Consider the following 19,961-nt stretch of genomic DNA (forward strand, 5'->3'; position numbering starts at 1 on the left):
ATGCTAATTTTGTTTCAGTGTTTACTGCATCGTTTTCCTTACATGTTTGGAAAACATGAGTCAAAGAGTTTGTGTACAATCTCTAGCGCATCAGTCTTTTCCTGCAATTCGCTCTTTCAGCTGCCTACTCAGTTGGAAGCATTATTTTTATCTCATGTTTAAAAATGAAAACATTGTGACTACTGTTTAGACTCCCTGCCGTGGTGATGATTTTAAGCGTTTAGCTATTCTCAGATCTTGAGTCTTGGCTGAGAACAATTCCGCAAGCTGGTTCATCCCTTTGGCCTCAGATACATCCTTTCCCATAGTCATTGTCTGAGCATGTGATCTATGTGACAGGATGAAGCTTGCAGTTTCCTACAGATGGTGTAAGGATCGTTCAGATTTATGTTCAACTGCAGCCCTTGGAATTTGGAAAATAAACAGCTTTCCAATATGTCACATAATAAATAATAAAATAGGAGAATTTAAAGTTATAGGAAAGCATATGCAACAGATTTCTTGCAGGTGGTACACTGTGAGCGCTGAGACACCAAAAACCCAAATGATTCATTGATAGTTTCAGATGGTTTCATGCCTGGTATCATCACTGCATCTGCTTTTCTTACCATCAGCCTCTTCACACACATTCATTTTGTTCCTTATGTGCCTCAGCTCACCTGCAAACTCCTCATCTCTTTTGGCTCCTCTTAGATGCCTAGTAGCTGTTTGCTGGGCAGGAGATGATGTTTCACCACCACAGCAGATTGACTGGTGGCACCTAAAAAGCAAATAGCTTGTGGCTCCTACTGCAGCCTGTTGACAGGGCAGATGAACTGGGTTGCATCTCTCTTCTTTCAAAACACTGATTTTTACAAACCTGAAGAAGTGTCATATCTTTGAAGTTTTCATCTCTCCATCAAATGTGATAGAAATTAGAAGATGAACTCAAAATGATATTCTGAGAGTTGTTTGAGGAAACCTGGCAGAGTAATCACACCAAAAAATCCTTTTAAATCTTTGTAGAAACTTGTATATGGCAGGAAAATAGCAATCCACAAGCGAGTGTTTTGGAGTGTAGTTTTCCTTCCCACACGGCTTTAGATCAGCACGTGAGGAGCCAGAGATAAACAGAGACAGGAAAAAGAAGATATGAAGGACAATAGTGCTGGTGAAATAGAGTTCAGGGCAGGAATACTGAGGATGGGAAGAGCGAACAGATGGAAAGGAGGCGGACAAAAAGATGATTTCTAAAATGGTTTCCCCAAAGACCTCACATCACTTGCTGCTGCTTCGGAGAGAGGACAGCTGTGGTTCAGACAGGCCCATGGGAGCCCCAGCTGGCTGCCTGTACCTGCCAGCTAGCTCATATTGACAGCATGAGCAAGGAAGCAGCTTCAACTTGGCAGCTCTGAAAACATTTTACTAAAATAAAAAAACTTTGCCTTCTTGGAGGAGCTTTGGGAAGCTTGCAAAGCAAAGAGTTCAGATCTCACTTTCCCCTCTTTGGGATGCAGAGGTCAAAGTTTGATCTAATGCCAGCAATTTGTTTTCATTTTTGTTAGAAAAGGTCTCTTCAGGAGTGAGGCAATATTGATGACTTTTACAGTGAACAGCTAAAGTAAAATGTCAGCACAGCATCTGTGGTGGCTGAGGGAGCCTTTACTCTCTCATGGCTCTGGAAGGAGAGCAATATTGAGTTAAAATGGCTCTAGGGCAGAAAAAAAGATGAGCTCACCTAAAATTAGATTAGAGCTCTGGCAACAATAAATCATTTGGAGAGAAGAATGAAAACATTTTGTGTGTTTGTTTACCTTTTCTATTTTTATTTTTATTTACTTAAGTGCTAGCTTATATGATAACCTAAGTGACCCATTTCTGGCAGAAGCCTCGTACAGACAGTGTCATCCATGAAGATTTTAAAAAAACCTCTGCCGTTTGAATTATGTTCATTTCTCTTCAAGCCAAAATGTGGCATCTGACCACGTGGTGTCATTGTCTGTAAAACAGAAATGGTTTTGTTTCACTCAGATACATACCATTGTTGCTCTTCTTCATTACACTTGTTCTGCACTATTCTTTTGTCCAGTCCTGCTCAATGGAAAGTTTTTCAAAGTGTTGCCATTAAGTGGGGCCAAGGCTGAGCTGGTGTCTGCCACACCATGGCATTTGTAGGACATCGTAAGTGGATTCTTAAGGTACTTTCAGGCAGGTATTCTCAAAAACAGTATGCTCGTTTTTCAAATGTGAATTCCCCGGTTTTGTAACCTCACAGAAGAGAATATTATTTCTGTGTTTGCATATAGCAGTATTCTGTAAATTGCACATCTAGCATCATCAGTTTTTTTTTTTTCCTTCAGTAATTATATTGGTAGTTTCAAAAGCTTTCAATCCTAGTTATTGTGTTTGAATAGAAAAATAGAGATGTATTGATGATAAATCAGTAATTATTTTTATTTTATCATGATAATAGAAATCAACAATGTGTTATTTTATATCTGTGTCTCTATTTTCTCGCAGCAAATGCTGTGCACTTTGAGGATTTTTCATTTCTGAAGTGCTTCATAAGCATGAGCTGGATAAATGCATGAGTATTATCTTGGGATGTGCAACTGTTCTTGCTGCTGTTCACAAATGAACAAGCTTCAACATATTACATGATGTGAGGAAAAGTATATATCTGAACACTGCCTGGATGTAGAATCCTTTCTTAATCAGTATACATGGATCTTCTGTAAACAGAAAATATTTGTCTTGAAGGAAAGGTAATATTTCTGATGGAGTACTGTATTATTAGCCTTTACAGCTTACAGTAAGATAAAAGAGGTAATTGTCTCTTTAATGCATCTCTGAAGCAAATTTTAAGCGAAGACAAAATGTACCTTAACAGAGTCCACAAATTTGTTTGGGTAGAAATCAGAGTCAAATTGACAATGAAATACTGAATTTTTTGCTTAATTTAATCATTTCAGTGTCAGCATAATTGAAGAGTGTTATCTTCAAGTCTCTTTCATCCTCTTTGTCTTCTGAAAGCATTTATCACTATAAACTGATACTCACCAGAAAAAAAATGGGGGAAGGGAAATGTGCAGCACTAAAAAAAAAAAGAATTGGTTTGTTCTCATGGTCATTAGAGAACCTTATAAAGAAAGATTGCTGCTTTCTGCCTTCATTAGCAACCTGACAGGAGCTCATGGTCCATGATAGATTTGTTTGCATAATTCCGTCTATAATTTCTCTTCTTCTATAAACATAAACAACTTCAATTTTTAAGTATCTAATTATCTGAAGAAACTGTTTCTCTAACAGTAATTGCTTACTGTGCTATTGAAACAGATTTGTACAGAAGGTGTCCATCTGTGTTCAGTGCTGTATTTTTTTCAGCAGATACTGCTCTCCTGGAAAGCATTGCGAGGGAGGTGCGTCTCTTTTTTACAGAGTCTTGACAGGAATGGGAGGGACAAAGTCCTAATGGCTTAGGTACTTAGGATGTAGTGCCATGTTCATTAATATTGATATAAGGTTTTGAAATTAAAAAAAAATTTCAAGAAATAGTAGGGCCCAATCAAGAAGGGGTTTGCAGCAATTGCAGTAGGACTAAGTTCAAAATTGTGATCTGGAAGCGATCCACAACGATGTTCTTATTTTCTGTCCGAGTATTTTATGTTTAAGTTGCTCAGAAACTTAAAGCTCTACCTACAAGCACACTTCCATTTAGGCAGAGTGTTTCAGCCCGAGAGCATCTGTAAGGCAGAGCTCAGCACTTCTACCAGCTGCCTTAGAGACTTGTGATGGCTGTGCCTTGAGGGTCGCCTGTAGCAAACCTAGGGGACTGCTCTTGAGATTTATTTTTTTCCCCCTAAATCACATCTGGAGAAAAGAAGCCCTCTTTTTGTGTGCATGTGTGTGTGTGTTGGGGTTTTTTTCCCCACTTTATTTTATGATTTGGTTCCAGCTTTAGGCAGATGGCTCAGCTGAGAGATTTTAAGTCATGCTTGTACATTGCAGAGGAAATGCTCATTGGGATCTCTGCTGTTCAGGGATGTTCTCTGTCTTTCTTACAGTGCTTTTTTTAAAGGTTTAAAGGAGCGGAGAATTAAGAGTGTGGGGAAAAAAGGGCATAAAGCAAGAAACTGGCTTAGTTCTGGTTATATACTCTGTATTATTTTTTTGCAAGTTTAAGGTCTCACTTTTATAGTCTTTCACTGTTGTATACAGTGTATGTTTAAGAATAGCTCCAAGACCTGTCCATCTCCTCAGTGTTACCTATTAGCTACCCATAGGGAGTTTACTACCTGAAATTTTGCACTTTGGATTTCATTCCTCTACTGCTGGAGGAGGATTCTGTGACTGAATATTGCATTCAAGACTTTTTGAGAAGCTTGCTGGAAGACCCACGATGGGACCTTAAAAGTTTTTGAATTTCTACTCTTTGAAACACTAAATCCTTTTGTCTCTCTGACATTTAACAATAGTGCTGCAGCAGTACTGAGCCAGCATTCAGCTTTACAGAATATCTGTAATTTAAATTAATAGCAGAATTAATACTATCACACTCCCTGCAGCATACTTGATCCTGAAAATTAACAATCAAAATCACTTTTGTCAAAAAGCTTTGTTCTTCCTCAAATGACTTGTTTAATTATTCAGTATTCACACCAAGAGAGAGCAAATATTGAGGGAAGAGAACACTGATAGGCTCAGAAGCCACAAGATTCTTATGCTTCTTATAAGGCACTTATTTGTGGCTTTCTTTCAAGGCTTCTCAAGTTTTGTTCAACTTGTCTAATACTAATTAAAATCTAAGCAATTTCTGACAGAATTCCGAGGGTTTCACAGTAAGATATAGATTTTTAAAATTTTAGTTTTGTTTTAGAGAATTAGTATGTGTTAGTCTCATGTCAGTCAATGCACAGGAACAACAGAGAGAGAAGAGATTTCTAACAGCATTGTGCATTGGATAGAACTTCAAAATTGCCTCTGTAAAAATTGCAGAGGCCTCACTAAAATGTAGGGAACACTAAGGTATTCAACAATGTCTACAAAGAATGTTTGTATTTCTGTCTTTTCTTTGCCAAAAAGAGTCCTACAACATCTCTATTGCTAATTCAAAGTCGGATCAATGTGCAGTGCTCCTACTACTTGTGATGGAATTTTCCAGCACTGAATAATTGAGAGGTTTATATTGTAGTGCTTGAGAGCAAAGACAGATTTCATCATTTCTTTTTTTATCTTTTTTTCTTTTCTGATACCATCCTGCCATTGGTAGAACTAGTGGAACCCTACGATGGACAGAAATGCTAGAAGGCCTGTCTGGAGAGACAGAGACCATCTCCATCTCTGTTTCAGACATGCTGTTCACAATAGGTCTGTAGGCTTTGGGCCCCGTTTTTCTGCAACTTTTCTGCAAATGAAAGCTTGCAATGGGACAAAGAAGTAAAGTAGTGCAGGAGGGCTTTTGAGTCTCTGCTAATAATTGAAGAAATATTCTGAATGTTCACCAAAGATCTGCACTGCGGAAAGGAGAAGAGGAGGGAGTTTTACCTTACAGTTGTTATTGACTGTGGATTTAAGAATCGAAGCACAATTTGCAGTTTTAAAACTCAGTAGAACAGGACACTTATTTAGGTTGGGATGCAGTAGAAGAAGTGTGTGTGTGAGTATGAGCTGCCTGGAGGAAGGGCCCACAGCGTGTGTTCATTGTTAGGGCAGAGGAGCTCAAGAATGACATCCCCGTAACTGAAGCGGTGTTCTGCTGACCAGCCCTGATATGTTAAAAAGTCCCATGTCTTTACATGAATTTTGTTCAGCCTTTGTTACAGGCGGTTGTTGTGTGCCTAAATTATCCACAAGAGCAGCATCCCTCTGCAATTGCAAGGATATTTTTATTTTGACTCACCATTATTAGTTGTATAGAATGTGTGAATTTATGTAGCAAGGGAGCAATTATTTAAAGTTCTCATTTGTTTGTTTGCAAGTGAAATAAGGCTGATAGAATGTATGTGTGAGTTAGGCAGCCCATGAGTCTTCCTAAAGAAAGGAGCTGGTTTCCTTAGCAACTGGCAAGGATACCTGATACCTCTCCAAATAGTTCTTCACCTCTTCCCCAGGTCCTGCTCTCTGTTGCAGCTCGCTCATTATGCACCAGAGCAGATAGCATTCCTGCAGCATGAGCTAATTGTAATGCATGATGGCTGGTAGCTGTCATTGGTATTGAACAGAAAATAAAATAAAAAAAAATTGAATTTACTGTCTGACTGTCTGGTTCTAACAGCTTAATTATTTCTCTTATTACTAGTGATACATAGTCCCTGCTGAGGTTTCACTTCCAGTGGGTATCTCTGGCATTTGTCATTATGAATGATAAGGATAAACACAGGTTTTCTTGCAGCAGATTCTGGTGAGGGTTCTTTCATGCCTGATGGGATGTAGATTGAGAAATGAAAGAGGTGATTCTTTCCTTGGCCTTGTCTGCCGGTCTAAAGACTTAGCTGTAAATGCTAGTCATTTTATGTTAATTCACTCCAGAACTGACAAATAGAGCTTCTGTTTCTGCTTCTGCTTATGTGTTAATGGCAAGACACGACTATATTCTCATCAGGAATGTAATTTTCAGAATGGAGAGACAAAAAAGCACACTACTCAATATGTTGAACTGGAGTTCCTTTTTATATAGTGCCTTTTTTCTGGAAAGAGCTGAGATTAGAAGTACTTTAACACAGCTTTTCATTCTGCATTTTTACATATTTAATTTATTTTTATTTTCAATGCAGTTCCCAGATCCTGATGTCTTGGTTACAGATATGGTCTTTGGGCTACAAGTAGTCTTTTGACTGCCGTTATGTAAACACTTAAGAACAAGGAAAGGAGAAGAGGCCAACCTGTGCAATAATGGTTTTTGTACCATAGCCATACCAAGGAGCTGCAGCTAGTCTTGAGGCCCTCTGTGCTGAGAATAGTGTATATATATATGAAGAAATTTTCTTCTTTGTTCCTAGGACAGAGTAGAGAGCTTGAATCAAGGAGCTAAAAGAATGTTAAGGCAACCACCATAATGGCTATCCAATTCAGAGCTATTTCTCATCTCTAAAAATGTTCCTTAGACAGCTTAGGTAAATCAGAAAGGGAAAGAAAAAGCTATTACTGGGACAGCTGTTTATTCATTCACACCTGCAAAAAGTTGGACACCCAAAGTTCCCCCTGAGTGCTGAAAAACAGTAAGCATCTTTTGGGATTGTACAGGTAGGATCCCTAAGTGTGTTTTCCTAAATATTACTGTTTGGATTAATTTGTAATTTTGCAACTACTTGAATTTCTCATTGTCTTCAGTCTTGGTGTTCCCTACATATGCTTACACAATGAAAACCCACTGATAATATAAGAAGTGAGTAGTGGACTTTACCTGTAAATAACAACACTGTTCTTCTTGTGAATAATTTCCCTCTAAAGGACCTTAGCCCTGAGGCATCGTTTAAGGGAAAAAAATGAAGAAAAAAAAAAAAAAGCCATTTCTGAGCAAGCAAATATTTAGGCTATATATATATATATATATGTAACCTTGCTCTTTTTGTCAGCCTGTGTTATCAAAACAATTTATTATGTGCTTCAGCACTGTCCTCAGGGCTTCCAAGTAGCATGCTGGTAAAACAGAACATCTTCAATAGCATTTGCTCAGCAATGCTGCATTTCCAGTTTGCCTTTTGTTAAGAGTTACCTTTCATCAGGTACCGAGTCTGCAGGAGTGCAAAAGACTGGATTTTTACAGGTCTTACAAAGGAGAACTGCACAAATTGAATTTTTAAGGTTGCCAAGTACTACTTCATAGAATAAGAAAAAGAGGGAAATGTATTAAATTATAACAAGCAATGTAGTACTTCAAAATGATTGCTGGATTAATAGTTTGTATCAAATGGCAATTTTAATTCTGTCTCTATTGGAGAAATAGAAAGCAATTAATCTTCTGTAGCACATTGTGAAAAATAGGGGCTTATACAGGATCTCAGTGAGTCTGTTCCTTCACTTAACCTTGAACTGGGCAATAAATAATTACAAATGCAGCTACATCACAAGGCAAAAGTAATTTGGTGAAATAGAATTATCATCTAATGCAGGAATTAGAAATCTGAATTAGGTTTCCCAATGTATCTTTGTTCCAGAAAAGTATGAATTTGCTTGTGATTTGTGCATAAAAGAGTGAAAACGAAGGTTTCGCAAAGTGAGTTTTATACCCAAGCTATCACCAAATGATTTGTATTGCAGTGTTGACATAGGCAAATGCTCTTGTGCTCTCTCAGCTATAACTCACATAGAGCCTCTGATGATAGGACTTGTTTTACAGAGGGGAGACGGTGATGTCCAAGGTGCATGAGTGCATTAACATCTCTTGAATAATTTCCTGCTCCTCGGTTAGGGCACCAAAATTCTATGGAAGGCATCCATACTGCCTTCCACGGAATTTTCTGTGGTATACTTCATTTAAAGTTTCTGTTCTATTGTGGTGAGCTGCTGAGGAGACTCAAGATACAACTGAGAGCTGCTTCATCCTGAGCTTCTCTCCTGCCCACACAGCTTCACGGGACTTCAGCCTCACCCCTCAGTGCCACACTGCCGTTCCTTACAGCTCCCATGCAGCTCCCATGCATGCCTTGCAGATCCCAAAGCAGTGTTGTTAACCTCCCTTCACGCTGGGACTTTTCAGGCAGCTCAGGGGAAACTGGTCAGTGAAAGGATCAATCAAACATATATGATATGGGTCATCGGTTCATATCGTGGAGCAGTGCACAGGATACTCTGATAAGGAGAGGGTAAAGGATATGAGGGGGGAAAAAAAAGCAGGAGTGAAAAGAGCTCTATTTTTGAGCTCTATCTATTCTATGATTCTATGATTTCTACTCCAGAAACATGCCTCAGCACTGGTCTATAAAAATGGGAAACCATGAATTTGTTATGTCAGGGTCCGTTCAGGAAGAAAATATTCCTAAGTAAAATAAAGCAATATTATTCTGCTTTTCTTTGAATTGCTTATCTCTATTTTCCAAAAATCTTGTTTGGCAATATAAGAAACAAGAAATTTGTGCCTGGGAAACATAGCTAGCAATGCTAGTGGGTTTGTAGGACATTGTTGAGTCTTCACACTGGTCCTACTAATTTCATTGAGGTAATGTATGTCTCCTGTGAACCATATTTATACTTCCATGGTGGAAACTTCACATTGATAAAGTCTCATCTGCTTTTATCCATTTTGTCTGTGTGTTGATAGTGAGCTATGGAATGTTTACAAACTACACTGAAGAGATTTTTTTCTTTTATAAAATTTAAATAAATGTAATTTGTAATTGCCCACACACTCTTCATTTCTTCTATTCAAGTTTGAGACTAACCAAATGGCTACAAAGGCTGACATGGTACGTTTCAATTTGACAGGCGATATGGAACTAACATTTGTACCTTCTTTCCCCTTTTTATCCCACTTTGATGTGTTTACTTGTTCCATTACAAGGACGAAAGTGAAAGTGCAGAGCTACTTATTTTTAATAAGACTTTTAGTTAGTTTGCCTATGTGTAGTCTTTTTAATCCTCAGATCAGTTTTCTGATCAATTTGAATCCTGGAGAAGGGCACAGTGAGTTCAATTTCTGTCTGCTCATTCTACTTGGTTCCAATTAATGCATTGCATGACTTTCTGTGGTGTTTGGAATGCATTTGGCAGCCATTTTTGCCATAATATGGCCCATTGTGTATATAGAATGATATGATTTATTGGAGAAACAGGTGTGGGCACATGGAAATACAATTTGCCTTAGAGAATTGTTTCTAATTGACTAGTAAAATGCTGTTTCCAAGTAGGCTGTAATTAATCAGCAAGAACTCTTTTCCTGAGTTTCCTCCTGTAAGTGAAGAGACTCAGCATATCCATCAAATAGCAACTGAGAATATGAGGAGAAAAAAGCCTGAGTCTCCAGTTAGCAAAGCAGTTGTATTTCTGTGAAGCAATCCCATCAGGGTGCTTTGCTGAGTGATAGCAATGTTGGCTTTGAAAAGAAATGCCGAATTTCTTATTTCTCCTAGATTTCTTTAACTTTTAATACACTTCTGGTGGCTACTGCGTGCCAAGAAGGTGACTTGGGTGGTTCAAGGTGAACGATGGCACACAAAATGGGCTGCTAAACCAAATCCATTCTCTGATATTCCCTTAAGTGGCCTCACACCTTTTCTTTCATCTTTTTTTCATTATGTTGTGGTGTGCAAGTACATCAGTACTTAGTGAGCTCTAATCATGCTGCGCTCACTAAGCACAAAAGTAAATGCCAAAACCTTGTGCTGAATATCTGTTTTACAACACTGTTACAGTGCTTTCAGAAGCTTTCACTCTGGAGATCTTTAATCTGGAGATCAAACAAGTGATAACCCAGTTTTTATACTATACTGTAGTATTTTCAAAATCTTGGTAAGTTTTCTTAACAAGAAATGTGATTGTGGTGATTTTTGTCTCTATTGGGTTGGTGAGAAATCTATAACACTGAGAGATAGGACTTCACAGTGCACACTATACTGGTGATGGAGCAGCGGTGAATATTGGTGGATCTGTTGTGCAAGTAGTTGATTTTGGATTTTACTTTTGTAGATGCCAGAATATGTCATTTATCTTCTTGTCCAGGAATTTGGGAATGAGATTTACTTTTAAAAAAATCTCCCACCTATCTATTGTTTAGTGCAAGGTCCATAGAACTTAGTGGTTAGAGAAGGATATTTGCAGGGAAGGTGAGGGATTCTGGGTGTGGAAAAGGGGGGAATGTTTGAGTGTCCATTACAGGAATCAGCCCTCAGAAAACCACCTGCTTAATTTTGAAGTGTTGACTTCTTTTCCGAAATCTGAAGAACTAGCTTGCTGGAGTGAAATACAGAAGTCCAACAGTTAGGTGGGGTATAGTTTCATAGCTGGCTTGTGCTGTAAATGAGCAAAAGCCATAATGTTCCAAATTGTTATTCAGTCCCTTAGTTAAAGGTCATAAGTCTTTCTAGTGGTTTTGAAACTAGGGATACCTTTAGATTAATTTTCCAAGGATGCCTATGAATTGCTGAAGAAACTCTCTTAGTCTTGATGCACAGTGAAGGTAGTAAAAGCACTGTTTTAGAATTTAATTTATCAGCTGAATTTTTACCTTTGCTCAAAAAGTGTCTATCCAAGAATTTTCTATTGCTTTCCAGTGTCTAAAGAAGGACAGAATTAAGAAGAAGATACTGAATCTGTCTTTTTTAAACCTTGTTTCTCTAAACACCTGCTATTTCTACAACTCAGTGTATCTGTTATACTAGAAACATAGCCTGGGGACCACTGGTGTCCTTGGGAAGAATTTTGTTGAGCCCAAGAGCTGCCTTTTGTTGCATGAATACTGGGGACTTCCTAGTACCGGCAGTTGTCTTGTTTAAGAAGTACTTAAGTTTTTATTTTTCCTTGAAAACAGTTTTGTGAAGTTAAAAGCAGTCACCATATGATGGAAGGAAAGCTGAAATAGGCAAGACTTATTTAAATGGTTCCCCCAGTTTGGCTGCTTTCATATGAAAACCAGCTGCGTCTTTTGACTTGTCCTGTTTTTCTCCTGCAGTGGAGCTGTGGGCCGCTGAAGTGCACATACTTACACCCGTTCCTGTTCAGGTAATCATGTCAGGGATACGAGCCCCATCTGGCACAGTAGGATTCCTGAATAAGGACTTTTTCCCTGTATCTGAGGCAAGATCAAGAGCGGAACTGAGTGATACTGCTTCCTGAGGCACAGTGAATTCCATTTGGGTCCCAACTGGCCAGCAGCTGATTTTTTAACACCTTAAATACCATTGCTTTGGGATGACCCCTAGGCTGGATAAGTTTGTGTGGAGCATTTTTTCCAATTTATTATTCAGTATGTCTTGTGTCCATATGTTCCTTTCCAAAGAAGAACATGATTTATACAATTAACAAAAGCCCCACATGTGTGCCTTCTGAGCATGAGGAGAACGTGCCTAAGTAGGTAGGCACTCCCTCATGCGATTAAACAAGGAGGAAGGATAACTTGTGGCTTCAAGCACCAGTTCTCCCCAGGGCAGGAGGGTAACATTTGACAAGATGAGTGCCCTTTTGAAGTGTCCCAGTAAAAGCAGATGCAGATTTCATTGAGGCTTAATCTTTTGAAATTTACTTTGCCTACTCAGCATACTTCTCACAGGATTTTTTTCCACAGCTCACAAAGGATCCATCTGGAGAAAATTGCTAAGCAATGTTTACCAACCCATCTGTGCTCTTGAATGTCTAGACCTGTGTAAGGGCTGAGGTAAAGTCTTTATAAGCTGTCATGCTGAAAACCATTTTGAAGTCCTCCTGTGGCTTGCAACATAGGAAATACGAAGATTAGAAGTTCTGCTGGGGCATTTTCCAAATTCATTCAAAATCTTCAGCAGGTTCTAGGGCAAATTCTGTTGCTGATTATTAGGGAATTAAATGCTGTATCTCATTTATATGGGCCTAAGTTACTGGAGTTAAGGTTGTAAGGACTACTTTTGCATTGGCTTTTCCTAATTTCTGAATATTTAGCCATGCCATTCTAGTGCTCTCTGAGGCCATACAGACACAAATGTCTGTGTTCCCACTTTTGAAAGCTGGAAGTGTGACCTTTAAAGACAATGCACCTGTAGCCAAGCAATGACAAATTTCTCAGTTTTGAATGCTTGATTTTCATTTCAGGTATCTGCTGGTCTCTGTACAGATGTCTGTGTGTGGTTTGATGCAGATTTATTTCTCAAGCTTTTTCTTACAGCTTTAGGAATAGCTGCAATTCCCTGCCAAAGGGTCCTTCGGCAGTGAAACTGCTGTGATCACGCTGTGGAAAAGAAGGGCTAGTGTGAAGGGAACCTTGGGGAGTGTGAGACTTCTCTTTACTTTGGGCCTTAACTTACTAGTGTCAGCTGACATTTGGACAGGTGCATCTGCGCAGACCATCCTGCACCATCAGAGTTCTTATTTGTGTGCAGAGCTTGGGAGAGAATGGTGCTGCATGACTAAAGTGTATGTAGGTTTTCCATCCTGGCTAGTTCAGCCTTTGGTCTTGAAAAGCAGATTATTATCTACTGAGTTAGAATTGTATTTTTATTTTGTCAGTATGTTACAATAGAGCCTTAGCAAGGAGATACCAATTGCCCTTGCTTGAGAAGTAATATTGATCCCAAGAAGAATAAGAAGCTTTTGTCTTCTTGTTACAAAAGATTGCAATTTTGACATAACAGAAACTGAAAAATTGAACATAATATGAGGCAGAATTTTCCTTCCACTCGAAGAGCAGCACTGGAAAAAGATGTTTTAGAGTTACTAGATGTAAAAGCAGGTGGTAAAATAATTTCATCTTTTATACTGTATTTGCCATTTATGGCAGCTTTCCAGAACCACTGTCTTAGGCCTGGGAAACCTGCTACTGCTCTCCTTGTAGACTTAAAGAACCCGACATGGAGCATTTCCAGTTTTCATCTTAACTTGTTTGTGTTGCTGTGGTTGCTAGAGCCCTTGAGTAGAACCATGGCTAGGTATTATTGAATATGTAGTAAAAAAGAAGGGAGGTGGTGGGTACTATGTACCTCAGCAAGTTTCAGAGACCTCCTCCTCCCCTTTCCTTTTGATGGCGTTTTCTGTTTAATGTTTCGTTGCAAAGCGAATCATGAAATCATAAGTCCATCACACTGTGTTACAAGATGCTGGGTTTTGTTCTTTAATGAGATCTTAGAGGCCCAGGACACCATTCCTGTTCTTCCTTCAGAAGCAAAATGAACTGCAGCTGCAGCAGCTACACTGGCTGCTGTGGCCAGAGAGGCTGGGAAGCTGTCAGAGGAGATGGAGGTAGAGCAATGGTTTTACAGTAAATTGAGCTCTTTACACAAAATAGCATCTGTGCCTACATGGAAAAACTGACTTTCCATGGAAGTGTCCTGAAAGACATTTCAAAGACTGCAACATAGAAATGGGTGTTTGGGAAGAAGGTAGATTTGGAACCTATTTAAGAGTGAAATTTTCCAGGGGACCAAGGATATCTGGGTTAGAGGTTGTGGCAGAAATATAAATAAGCATTTTCTGGTCACTTTTACTACAATTACTGGAATGCTGTGGGGGTTATTTCGTTGCTTCAGGACAGCAAGCTGCAAGCAGGTCATGGGTCAGAGAAGGGTGTTCTTGTTTCTTCTGTCATTGAAATAAAGACAAAGGCTGTGACAATTACTGCTACTTTCTACCCAGTTTGAAGCAGAGAGGGGAGAATCCTTCTCCTGCTCAGAGGTGAAGTTTGGCAGAATATTTCTGGTCTTTTGGTAAGGTAGAATTTGAGGGATGCTGCAAATGCTCCTTTATTTAAGTGACAAATGTGAATCTGAAGGGTATAGACGAGAAAATGGGGAGAAATTCCTTGTTACATTTTCAATATCCATGTTGTTGTTACCAGAGAAACAAAAATGCTCTCATTCTTCTCCTTTGCTTCAAGAAATCTATTTCTGCCTTGTATTTCTATTGTGTTGTAAAAAAAAAATCATAATTACAGTGTACTAAACTAATTCTTCTACACTGCATTAAGCTTAAAATAATGTTGAATCCATATTTCCATTAGCTAGCAATGAAAAAACTATTAAGACTAAGGCTTAACACACAATCAATTCAATTCCTGCAAATGTTTCTACAGAATCACGGTGCTGCAGAGCTGTAAATAAATGGAAGAAACAGCCTGAAATTTGCTGTACTATCTATAGTGCCCCAAATTTCAATTCAAGAAAAAAAAGTTCTTTCTTCTAATCATTATGTTAGAACTACAAAGGGGACAGGTTCAAAAAGGTGTCAAGCTCTTCTTTCCTATATGCTTTGGGGAAATTAGGAAAAATAACTATTTAGTTTTGTCACTTTTGCAATTTCTCCAAGCCTCCATCTGTAGAGAAAGTGTTTAGCTCACTTACTTTTAAAGAATCAATCTGTATATAGGTGTTTTATATCATTTCAGTTACGGTGTCACTAGGACATTTTTCATCTGAAGACTGTAAATACAGAAACGCAATTCTAGGACATTTACTGGCATAAACTCCAGAAATGACCAACTTTCTCTAAAAGTTAAACAAATTCATTCTGTAAGTATGCAGTATGTCTGAGGTCCTCAGGTTGTACAGTAATGGGTATCACAGAAATGGTATAGATATTCATTTTCACTTCCCAAGTGAGTGTTTCGGATTAAATAAAGTTAAAAATTCCCATCAGAAACAGCATCTTCATTAAATGTGCTTAACCTTTTGGAGATAAGATGACAACAGTATAACTGCTGACAAAGTTCTTTCAGTCCATGGCAAGATGTGTTTTGGCCTAGTCAATTATTTCTCCTGTTGCTCTGAATTTAGGAGCTGTAAAGACACAAAGATGTGCTTATGAGCATATCAGAATTGAAGGACTGTAATAATTGGAAGAAGATACAATTTATTAAAAATTCCCTAGCAGTATGAGAAGAGCCTGCCGTGGGGCTCTCTATAGCACTGTCCACAGATGTGCTCTCTTCAAAGGACACCTTCTGAAGTACAGGTTGACTGTGAAGTCAGCCTTGATCTATGCTAGTACGTCAGAGGGTAGAATTTAGACCAAAGTGTCTTAAAATAATTCTTCAGTGCTTTACAGTAGTAAAACCTTGCTCTGGGGTAAGACTTTATCATCATGCTTTTTCTGTGCTCCTTTTCTGGTGTTACTCTGAGCCATGGGAAGAGCCTTCTTCCCATCAGTCTCTTTCTGTGAGACTGAACTGGTGTCATCAGTGAACAAAGTGTGCGCAGTAACTTGCTTCCCTCTCAGAAGTGGTGATGCAGGTGCCAGCATGGCTATGTTGACCCCAGTGTGGCCAAGTCCCCATCCCATTCTGGGTATTAGCACAGCTAAGCCACAGCAGCACCTGGGTCACTTTACCTGTCCTGTCAAAGCTGTGCAGCGGCAGATACAGGCAAGGTCTACAGTAGGTTGACAGCCTGTAGGTCCACAGCCTGCACTTTGCTTCAGTGCCTACAACCTGGAAGCAGGAGGCAGTTATTTTCCAGCTTCCACCTAAGAGGTAGCATCTAAACTGTGATCTTCTGTGCCAAACTTTGTTCCAGAGCCAATTTGTAAATGCTTTGGATGTCAACTTTAGCGGGGAAGTCCCAACCACTTTCACTATCATTATGTTATCTTCCAAAGAGCCAACAAAAATATGGCTTTGATGTGTTTCTTTTGGTGCTCAGATGCCGTTGCATGTGAGGTATTATCATGAAAACCACATTATCACAGTAACTCAGGGCCTTTGGGCATCTGATGTTGCCAGTTGCCTTCACTTCTTGCTGGTATGTAATTTATCACCAGCATAGCCTACCCTGCTAATATTTGCCCTCTGTGGGCAGAGGCGAAGCTAATATACTTTCAAAGTGTATTTGAATTACTTCCATAAATCACAGCTGTCACTATGAGCAGTTTTATCACTTGCCCAGAACAATATGTTATGTTCATGCTTTATAGTCTTGATACTATTCTGGACTTTTATTTGTGTGAATTGTAATGTGTCATGACTTATTTTATCATACAATTTTGAGTAGTCCCAATTTTATTATTTTATTTTTACATGGAAACTTTCCCTTGCTCTGTAAAGAAGAGAATTTTTATGGGATATATTTTATAGTTGTGATTATTATTTTTTATTAATAATTAGCTCTAAGAACACTCGCAGTTTGTTTTCTATTAGTTAATTTTCATTCTTCTAAGGTGTTCATGCAGCTGGGGTAGCTTAGTTTTTGTAGCTCTTTTCCTCTCCCTCTCTGCAGTGTATCAGGAAGAGCAGCTACATGGCAATCCTAGGTCATGGAGTTGGACACTGGGGAGGAGGAACCTCCCTACCTCATAGATTTTATTTACTATCTGGGCAGAATATCCACCAAACTAATCAATTGTGTGGATTTAAAATAAAAATAAAAAGCCTTGTCAGTCCGGACCCCAGAGTCCTTCCCCTGAATCACCGAAAAGAACTGGGAGCATGAACAGCACTTACTCAGAGCTGTGATACGGTGCCCTGGCTCAGGCATGGGCTGGTATGGGGGACAGCTGTGTCTCAGCAGCCAGACTCACTCACTTGGGCAAGGACCAGCTGTGCTCAAACTGCTTGCCTGTCCCATCCCTGTCCCAGGGTTGCTGAGTGGGACTGCTCCCATCTGCCAGCTCAGCTTCCCCACCAGGCAGGGGCCTGGTAATGCTGCTGAAAGCTCTGCACACAGGCTTATCCATCATATTTTTCTTCTCCTTCTACAGTGGTAGATCTGTTTATGAGTGTGACCTGTGACTGGTTTAGGACTTTACTGCAACAAGAAACTCTTCTCAGCTCTTTCTCAGTGATGCTCTGACATTAAATGCACTGTTTCTAGAACAGCCAGTAAAATGTCTCCTTTTTATGGCCATGCCTAAAATACCAGTGAATATTTATGAACCAATTTGCCATGACTTCTCCTGTGATGGAAAAAAAGTTCTTTTTTTTTTTTTTTTTTTAAATTGATGCATCAACTTATTCCAGAATATGAGAACAAGGTCTATAAAGTAGTCAGTTTTATAATTAAAAAATTATTTATTTGCAGCAGATATATTTGCTAAAATGTGAAGACTGTATTCTTCTGTTTTTTAATTTGAAGGAGTTATGCTAATTGTTTAAAATGGAACAGTGCCTCTATGTAAGGAAAGATTTTAAGTGTAGATTGAGTTCCTTGTCATGAGTCTAAAGGTATGACTTAGGTTTGTCCTTTTACAGAAGTTAGTGTTTATTCTCAAAGTTTGCACTCAGAATGAGCAGTAGTTGCTAAAGAACGTTTTGCAGATGTGTTTGCAGATCCTGTGATTTTCTCTTTTCAAAAATTTTAGCTACACAGGCATTTTCAGCAATTGGCTAGGCACATCAGCTACCACTTCAGAAATTCATGTTGTAAATTTTACATGAAGAGACGTTTTTGGCAGCTGCTTTGTGGTTTGACTTTCAGCTACCCTAGAAAGGCTATATGCAATCAGTTACCCTATCCAGACCATGTAAGCAAGAAGCAAGTATTTTAGCCTAAGGATGACTTGGATGATAGTACTGCATTAAATTCAATGATTGCATGTAGAGAAACACGTCTGTGCTCCTGCCCACATGCATAGATCATTTCATAGCATAAGGGGAGCTAAGGATGGAAGATACTCCTGCTTCTGTGAATAAAAGCACTAAGAAACCTGCTCTTCCCACAGAATACACCACTCCACACCTCAGCTAAGCTTGGGGAGCTGGCAGTTGCTTTTTAGCAAGCATTGCAAAGCCTTTGCAAACCCTTCCAGTTTAATTTGAAAATGTTCATTCATATTGATTTGATGAATCAGAGACTGTAGTTAAGATTTTGCTCTGGCAAATGTCTCTTTCTATGCCCTCTTCCTCACCTTCCTGCCAGTATTGACAGATTTCAGGCTTTGGGAATTTGGCCATACCCTTGCAGGCACTGGCAAAAAAAACCCCCCGAACATCTTTTTTGGATCAAAGTAGAGTTCTCCATTCAGTTGAAAATTATGTGAAGCTCTGTGTGTAACTCTTAGCAAATCCAGCACTTAAAGGTGTCTTTTTACTATAGATTAAATTGAAGATCAGGTGTTTTTCCACTGACTTTATCAATTGAGTATATAGCACTTCTCATCACTGCTGGACTTCAAAATGGCTTATGAAGGTGTCACTCCTCAAAACCTTTCTTTACAGATGAGGAAACTAATAAGCAGAAAAAATAATGCACTCAGAGTGTACTTATGTCCCAGACAAGCAAAAAGCTATCAAAAGTTATGATGTATGCAAGGAAGAAGTTCTGCTGCTGGCTTGTGAACTTACCTTGACCACACACCCAGGCTGATCTGCAGTATTTATGCTGAGTTGAAGACTCCATATGTTTATGGTCTTTACTGTGCATTTTCCATAGCTCCGAATGCTTAGCTGGCATCCATCAGGAATTCAGACTTTACAAATACTTTTGGCCATGAAGATTGTAAACATAGTTTTGCTGGGGTAGCAAAATACTAAGTGTGCCATGTAATAGCAAACACTCTGTAGCAGCTCTGCCCCAGTGATTTCTGAGAACAGACATCACCCTGGAGAGACCCACAAAGCACGAATATTCAGAAGACTTTCCTACATTTAAATTTGTGCTATGTTTTGGATTTTTTTTTTTTTTTTGCTATTGAAAGTAAATTTTTGCATCATTTACAGTTGCACAGTTGCACAGTTGCAGATACTTTGAGGGGAGATAAGGGGATCAGGACTCATCCTATGGGTTTTGCAGAACAAGTCGGCATAAAATGCTTTTGCTTTGGCAGATCAGCCTTCTCAGGCTGTTGCCCTGGTTGAGTTAACCCGTGTACCCTTTTGCAGCAATAACACTGGACCAGCTATAGAGGGAGTTTTCCAGCTAATGTGCTGTGCAGTGAAATCTAGGGATGAGCAAGGGCATAAAGAGGTTTTCTTTCATGTAGCTGAATTAAACTATGCTCTGGCTAAACATTTTGACATCTGTTGAACGTAGGCCTGATTACAGGCTTTCTCAAGCCCACAGAAAATGGCACGAGTGAGGCAGGGACTCGGGGGGCTGATGTCTGCCCATTTCCCAAGCACTGCTGTCAGCCTGTTGTGCGATTCGGCAGAGACTTGGGAATCAATGGGAAAAATAAGCAGTCTCTTCTCTTCATCCTCCCTCTCCCTTTTCTCTTTCTTCTGCTCTCTTTGGGCCCAGATTTCTTGGCAAAGCTGTACAGGAAAGCTTGCTGCTTGCTGCTGAGTGTAGTTTCTATTACTTTCTTTTGTGAATACAAAACGAATATGTGACTCCAGGTGTTAATCCTCGTGTTTTCAAAAGTGACACTAAATCCGTTGTTAGTAAAGGCAAAGATGAAAGTTTACATCTGCAGTTCATTCCCCTTTCTTCTTTTTC

The 19,961-nt window shown here is 39.2% G+C and overlaps 1 protein-coding gene across 19 annotated transcripts in view; it reads left to right on the forward strand.

Moving 5' to 3' along the window:
* ARPP21 (cAMP regulated phosphoprotein 21) overlaps window positions 1-19,961 on the forward strand; it is a 143,888-nt gene that overhangs the window by 105,569 nt on the left and 18,358 nt on the right. The gene's annotated exons all lie outside the window — the stretch shown is intronic.

This window comes from Myiozetetes cayanensis, unplaced genomic scaffold (assembly GCF_022539395.1).
Source record: "Myiozetetes cayanensis isolate MyiCay16 unplaced genomic scaffold, myiCay2020 scf1, whole genome shotgun sequence".
NCBI classification, from domain to species: Eukaryota; Metazoa; Chordata; class Aves; order Passeriformes; family Tyrannidae; genus Myiozetetes; species Myiozetetes cayanensis.